The sequence below is a fragment of the Clinocottus analis genome, unplaced genomic scaffold, assembly GCF_023055335.1.
Source record: "Clinocottus analis isolate CAN_PGR_092001 unplaced genomic scaffold, fCliAna1.0.p SCAF_20, whole genome shotgun sequence".
Classification (NCBI taxonomy): domain Eukaryota; kingdom Metazoa; phylum Chordata; class Actinopteri; order Perciformes; family Cottidae; genus Clinocottus; species Clinocottus analis.
In genome coordinates, this window is record NW_027175932.1 from 5,556,903 (window position 1) to 5,564,589 (window position 7,687).

General features: G+C 43.6%; 1 protein-coding gene across 2 annotated transcripts in view; it reads right to left on the reverse strand.

Annotated features, from left to right (window-relative positions):
* sema3aa (sema domain, immunoglobulin domain (Ig), short basic domain, secreted, (semaphorin) 3Aa) overlaps positions 1-7,687 on the reverse strand; it is a 92,239-nt gene that overhangs the window by 81,722 nt on the left and 2,830 nt on the right. The window contains exon 2 of one of the 2 annotated variants that reach the window (XM_068586086.1): positions 3,082-3,235. The exons of the other annotated variant lie outside the window; for it this stretch is intronic. The gene's annotated coding sequence lies outside the window, so the exon portion shown is untranslated. The remainder of the gene's footprint in view (positions 1-3,081; positions 3,236-7,687) is intronic. 2 annotated transcript variants of the gene reach the window in all.

The following is a 7,687-nucleotide window of genomic DNA, read 5'->3' on the forward strand; positions in this document are numbered from 1 at the left end:
GATGCCCTATTGACGTCTCGGGAGGAAATGTGTGAAACGATGGTAAAGAACGAGGTTTGGTTACAGTCAGTCAGTTCCATAATGTCAGCTCGGGCTGCAATGTTTTCATTGTCAATTGATTCGTTGGGTTTTTTTAAGGATTGGTTTTGTCTGTAAAATGAAAAATAAATAGTGAAACACAGGCATGTGTAACATTACACCCAAACCTTCGGCCACATATGGACAGAGAGGACTGGAGACATATTTCAAGAGCCCGAAACTGGAAAAAACAACCAAAGCCAGCAGGAAAAAACGGACATTTGATCATAGATTTAGTGCAATAACAGAGGAGTTTGAACGAAACCTCTCAACCTACAAATGTTTTTTTTTAAAAGCTCCAAAGCGCAATGCTAGAGAACCTGTTTATTTTGCTAGCTTTCTTTCTTTTCTTTATGGTCAACAATAACTAGTTTTTACTTTGTCCTATCCGTAAATAATTAACTGTGCATCCTTGATAAACTATTCCCTTAGGTAACTTGTTTATTTGACTTGAACAGCAATAAGTCTGTCCTTTTTTTTAAATAATAATGTATGTGATACGAGTGGCTGCAACAAGCTCAGTGCATGCTGGGTGATGTAGGTTTTTTATTTTTTGAGCCAAAGCGAATACCACAGCTCTTTTTCTCTGGTCATGTAGCAACAATTTCAAAAATATTTGCGCCCTTTCACTGCTTGTTCAGCAAAGAGGGCAGGCCATCTTTCTAGCGGTGAAATACTTTTTTGATGAAGTATGATACATTTTAATAAATCCATTATTTAAGAATTCTTATTGTGACGGAAAGTCTTCCCATACTCATTTAGTGTAACTACAAATACAGGACTACTAATCCTCAATCAATCCTTTGCAGTATAACCACTCATCCTGTTTTTTTTTGTATGCATGTGTGTATGGTGCGCACATGTCTCGCAAAAAAAACACATACTCAAAAAGTAAGGAGGCCCAAAAAGTAATATCCTATCCATCGCAACACATCAATTACCCCAGATGAAGAGCAAAGGGGATGACAGGTCATGTAAAAAGATGAAATGGCTACAAGAGATCCTCAATTGGTCGGAGACAAAGAGGTTCTCTCGCACGCACACACACACATATTACATGACCCATCACAACCTCAATATCCGGCAGAGTTTTTGCACCGACTGGTAGTATATAGGAGAAGCTATAACCGTTCTTCCTTCATCCGGGCAAGTATCCAAACAGCCTCCGCAGGCTTTGATGAAGTGTCCTGTCATGATGTCAGCCTACCTTGGTCTCCAGCTCACCTGGGACCTCCCTCACTCCTAACAACTCCCGGCTGAGGAGAAAAAAGGAAGGATAAAGAACTGGCCTCTTCATCGACAACCTCTGCTTCTCACCTCTCCTCACTCCTTCTCCTGACCTTGCACTGTCGCCAAATAAATAAGAATACAAACTCAGATAGGGATTATTTCTTATCTTATTTCTCTCCTCTATTCTCTCCTTCGTCTCCCTCTCCTTCCTCCTCCTGCTCGCCGGCTGTCAGCAGGTTAAAAAATGGCTCGTCGCTGGCGAGGGAGAAACAATTACTCATGGCGCAGGCTGTATAGACATTAGACGCTCTGTACTCCTCTGCGATCTCAGGGCCATGTGTTTCTAATTAAACGGTGCACTGGAGGAATTATCAAAGCTTACGATTGCATAATGAGCACTGGCAGAAATCTGCGGGCAGGAAGTGACACTTTGTCTCAAGGGGCACACGGTGGTTCAAATGAATTAAAATGGAAGCGCGTCCATGAGTGTCCGGGAGAAGCAATCGTTTCTGTTGGGAGAGGATTTCCTGATTACATCTACGGAGGCGTTTGAACGAGATTTCCTTTACTGCTAAAAAGAACCCGATAACAAGACGAGGTAATCAATTCGAGGGTGCTTTTGCGAGGCTGTTTCTATTCATAAAAAGGCAATTCTGCCTCCAGATCCCATTTCTATGCTTGTGTGATGATCACTAACACCTACCCTGTTTTTCTCCTCGCCAGTGTTCCTCTTTCATCACACAACACCAGTTGGCCGGAGACGGACATGCTCGATTTTGCTCGCCAAATGGAGGCATGTTCGTCCTTACGCACAGAGAGAGACACGTCGGCAATAGACGTCGGGTCAGCCTTTGTGAAGCATCACGAGCATGCACACGCGTGTGCAGACCACACAAAGGACAACATGAACGCACGCACACTTAAATCCCGGTCTCCATGGTGATTGTTTTAGTGCCCGTGTGAACTTGCCCCCTGCATCTGTTTCTGTGTTTGTTCCTTGTGTAAAAAAAAAACATAATTACTTATTCATAACCACAAGAGAATTTTCTTTTTTTCCCTACACAGGCGTTCGCCGAGCACCATAAACGAGCACAGTAAATACCCAGAATGCAACAATAAGAAATAAGTACGGGGAACAAAGAGTTCAGAAATTCCTTGGAGGCACATGTTGTTTTGCTTAAGCGCCTCCTCGCTTCACGGGGGGAATCGCCGAAGCCACGATTCACATGTTCGCCGTTGATGCACACCGTCATCGCGACCGTCAGCACACTGTCCAAGTTGAAGGTTTACACTTCTAACAAGGAGGGAGTCGGGAAAGGGACGCCTGCTCAACGCCAGAAAATGGCCATTTAGATCACAGAGTCCATCTGGTGGACAAAAGGAGGATCACACGTAGACGCCGTATCTCGCCTTAATCCTGTTATTCTAATGCTTCGTGCTGAACCGAGCCAGCTCTTTAGTGCATGTACGACAGAAACTAAATCGGATTCTGTAGGTTTGCTATGTAGAATGTAAAAAGTTAAACCGGGACACACACACACACACACACAAATGTATACAACTCCGAATGAAAAGCAGTGAAGACGCCAGGAGTAATGTGAGGCATGTGTGTCCGAGACAGTCTTGACTCTATGTTATGTGTTGCACGGATCCTATTCTGGCAGAGGAAGAGAAGCGCGTGTCTATGTGTTTGAGTGTCTGTGGGATGGGATGCTCGTTTTAGAGTCATCCAGAGTTTCCTTCGTACACACAAACACACACGTAGCTACTCACACACTTGCGGTCAGCGTATTGGTGAAACTTTCCTCGACCACACAGTAGAAACGGCTTCCCAATGTCTGCTGAGCCGTCTGAACACCAAACCACACTCCAAGTTCAGGCGGCCACCAAGGAATATTTTGCCCATGCAGCTTAGAATTTAAATTACCTGGTGGGGGGGCAAAAGAAAGCAGATTTGTAGCCGTTTATAGGCCACCCCGAGTCGTCACTCCCAACAAATACTCCCTAGATTTAGCGTTGAGATTAGGGTGAAGGAGCTTTTTCATCTACAATTTGGAGGACAGCGACGATCGTAACCATGTTTAGACCCTCAATATACAGTACATATTGAAAGTAAGCCATGCACATGATACTCACAATGTGATCATTAAAACTGAGGTGTTTCTAAATAAACTAGTCAGCCACAGCTGACTAGTTCCATGACTTCTATCACTTGCAGGACAAACAATGTTGTTTTATTGTCTTCAGTAAAGTGTTTCCAGAGATCACTCGCATCTGCAAGACTTAATCGTGCATGTGATTGAAGGTGCACCCGCACTGCCAGGTGGGCATACTCAAAGCTCATGACATGCTCATAGTGCATGAAGGGTGCTGTGTGTCTCTGTCCCTCTCGATCGATTAGTCAGCTAAGATTTTTAGTCTATGAGGCGTTGTTTATGCTTTTTATGCATGCAGAGTGCAAATCAGTAAAGCAGAGATTGAAAGTGCTGCTTGTTGTGTTATTCTTTGTGTGGGAAAACACAGTTTTACAGAATCACGGTCATACATCGAGTGTTAGTCGACAAAGAATTTCTTGTCCTCCCCCTGTGGAGGACTGGGTTTCTTCTTATCCTGTTACAGGAGAGCTACTTGCTCCATGAAAACCCCTTAAACTCAAAGCTATCTTTCTTAATAAATTACATCAGTTTGTAATCATTTTATTTACAGATGCTTCACAGATGGGATGCAGCAGCAGCAGCCGCCAGGACCGACAACTGCAACATTCAAAATCATGTTCACTCGATGAATCCTGATTTATCGAGACACTTCTCTTCCTTGCCAGTGTCGAAAAAAAGGATATCCAGATGGAAAGAGCTGCGCAGCCCCCGCAGCTGCACACCTCCAGGCCTCACACGCACCTTTTCTGTCCCGGAGAGAACTAAATTAAGGCCGACGCGTCGAGAGCCGCACGCATAAACAGTATCACACACCCATGAAATGCCATACAGCTGCATTACAGCTTTGGAAAAGTCAAAATGATATTCAAGACTGAAGATGAAGATAAATGGCTCAATTGCACCGCTGCTGTGAAACTATCAATAAGAATATTCGTTTTTGTAAACACATGATTTCCTGGTTGGCCATGGCATGAAGAAATCCATATGCGTGGTTTGCAGTCTTGTGACTGGATGAGAGTATACTTTAAGACTTTACTTGGATGGGAAAATGGGAAACTTCAGGCAGTGATGACGGACTTGAACGATGACAGACCACAGAGAAGTTGAAGAAGACTAATTGTTGGAAGGATGTAAAAACAATCTGTCATTACATGTCAAACTAATTTGACGTAAAAATGAGTAATATTGATTTTCTGACATGGACAGGAAACATTTAAATTGTTGTTAGCGAGTGGTTCCATATACTTAATATTACCGGCTGGGATTTTTAAATCATGTGTGGCGAAAGAGAAAAATCCTTCATAAAATGCAATTATTTGGAGATTTTGATGATTACTAGAGCCAAAAAAGACGAAAATAAAACTAAAAGTCCTGTCGCAGTTGAAAAGTTTTAAAGGGCTGTCTGCTTTCCAGTAAAATTGATACTTAGCCGAAATCTTGCCTGCAGTTATGTAAAAATGCCAATCCGCAAATGAGCCCGCTCTCTGAAACAAACAATGTGCATCACAGTGTGATGCCTGTGCTCGTTTAGTGGAAAGTCTCGATTTAATTGTATGCATTATCAAGGTCCAAACATCCTTCTCGTCTCTTTCAACAAATTTGCCATCTGTCTTTATTGCCCGTATCTTGACTCTCAAGGCCACGGCGCTGTAACGGCGGAGCGCCTCATGTTGGAGTGTCTACTTCCTAAAGGGCACTCCAGAGCCTGTTTTCTGATTACAAACTCTCCTTCTCTGTCTCTGAACTCGCGGCACTCTCACGACCAAGTCAAGGTCGCTCCCATGCTCTCCTCCAATGCCATCAATCTCAGAGGCAGAAGCAAAACTTCCTCTCACGCTATTCGGTTCCTGTGACCTCCCTCCTCCTCCTCCCCCCCCCCGGCCTCTTTTTTGTGCTGCTGATAAATACACTTCTCCCTCCAAAATATTATATCCGCTTATTCCTCTTCCATTCATCTCGGAGCATAAACAAACACAGGTTGACAGACTAATCTATTCTTATACAAGTCGTATCCTTTTCCGGCTCACAGCCCTGCGTTTAAACCAACGCCGCTGCACTTCATGTCATGTTTCTTATGGACCGGAAATTGTAGATATTATCAATATCATGTGGAGGTCTCACACGCAAACACAAAACTGTGTCTGCCTCAGTTGTGCGCACACATAACCCCCAAAAAACTGCATCTGCTGAACACGTTCAGTCCACTTAGGAGCTGAATAAAGTTTCTTTTGTTATGAAATTGTATTTTTTTGCTGCAGTTTATTCTATGTAGCTACAACTGCTCCTTTTATAATATATATATATATATTACACAAACACTATAAAGCTGAGTTTATCTTTGTGCATTCTAAATGACATATCAATCCAGGGTGTACAGACTACAGCCTGCTTGTAAAAGTTTACAGACTCCAACCCACGCTTTAAACAGAAACTCAGCCCATATGAATTACAGTGTAACGACACCATCAGTGAATGCCGAAGGAGCCACGTTAAAGCACAGCCACTTGAAGCATGCAATCCAATAGCCTTGTTGGCCCACTTCACCACATGTAAGCGACGCGACATCCATCAGCCGTTCCCTTGACCCGACAGACACTTCCCCTTTGACTCGCGCTGGGAAACCGGCCCGTCGGGTCCGACTGCAACGTAAGCAAAATCTGATCACATGCCACAAATCACAACAATCTATGGGTGTTACACAAACACAGCGATACACAAATCTCGATTGTGTAAGCATGCCGATTCAACTGTCGGTGTTATTCAAAGTGGTGGATGCCGGTCAAGTACACAAGAGGGCATCGCTCTTGACTTGATAGTCACATCACAGACACGGGTATTTGTTCCTACGCAAACTAAACGCTTGCTTCATCCCTCTTTCACCAGGTACCGCCATGGTACCTGCACGGGAGTGCTCGAGTGACCTTGCGACCGCCATCGCACGCCATCTGTTTGGCATGGATGAACACCCTCGTCGACATGACGCTCATCATTATCAGACAGCAGGGCTTTTGAAACGGCGTCTTGAAACACTTTCTAAAGTTTGTTTCCATCGAAGCTCACTCTCCCATGGACGAAGAAACTCCCACACACACACACACACACACACCACAGAAACCACAGCTTTCTCAACTGTAGGGGTACTGGGAATCCATTGAGAAACATTGTGGGGTATGAGGCATGCACTTATAGATAAAAAGTAGTTAGCTGTCAGTGTAAACTATAAAACCAAAAGCCGCCTGTCATCCTTCCACAGACTATATGGACATGGTGTGACATCACCCGTCCGTTTTAGAGGAGACGTTCAATATAAAGCTAAAAGGTGGGTTCATGCTAGGTGGCTTTTTTGGCTTGTGACCCCTTAAAATAAAGTCTACTTTTAACCCCTAATAAAAGATGTGTAGGAGTCGTATATATGTGCTTAAAATGGTGCTATCTGAACGTCAGAATATAGTCTTGTGAATCGTTTCACGACCCCTCAGATGCATCTTGCAACCTCTTATGTCCCGGCCCCCATGTTGAGAAACAATCATTTAAGATTTTAAGTTATCCTGAAACTACTACCAAGACACACATCCACTAAATTAACTAATGACGCCCTTCTTCGTTGTGGAAAAGAAGTGCTCACTTTGTATTTCCAAATGCACTCAAACAGGTAGAAGGTAGAGGATGATGGTGCTGGTTCTGGTCTTTTTGGCTCAAAAAGCCTTAAAATGTGCTGAAGCGACTGCAATGTGCTGCAGGCCGGGTGCATACTCGTTCAGGTGAGTCATAGTCTGAATTTCAACGTAGATTTACAGTTCTGATCCGCAATGAGATTTAGTCCAAACCTACTTACTCTGCTGGAGCTACGAGATGGTGCGCGGTTTAAAAAAACTGGCAACACTGGATATGTACTCTGTGAAAGTGTGGACGTAAATTCATGCACCTGGAGTTTGTGTACAGATAATTAAGCCTATAATTTAGGCTTTGGATCTTGTTTGACATGTTGCTTTGAAGTCCATTTCCAGATCCCTTTAACAGCAAAACAAAAATGCAAAGTGACATTCAACCTAATCCGAGCCACGTTTGAGAGCGGCATTTGTAATTGAGATGGACATAACTTCAAAGTCCTTCTCCACAAAGTGTTGACATTATTTGGAATTTATGTTCACATGGCCTCAGGCGGGTCTAGTCCGCTACAACGGCCAGACAAAGGCCCGATCCTCAGACACTGATGTAATCCT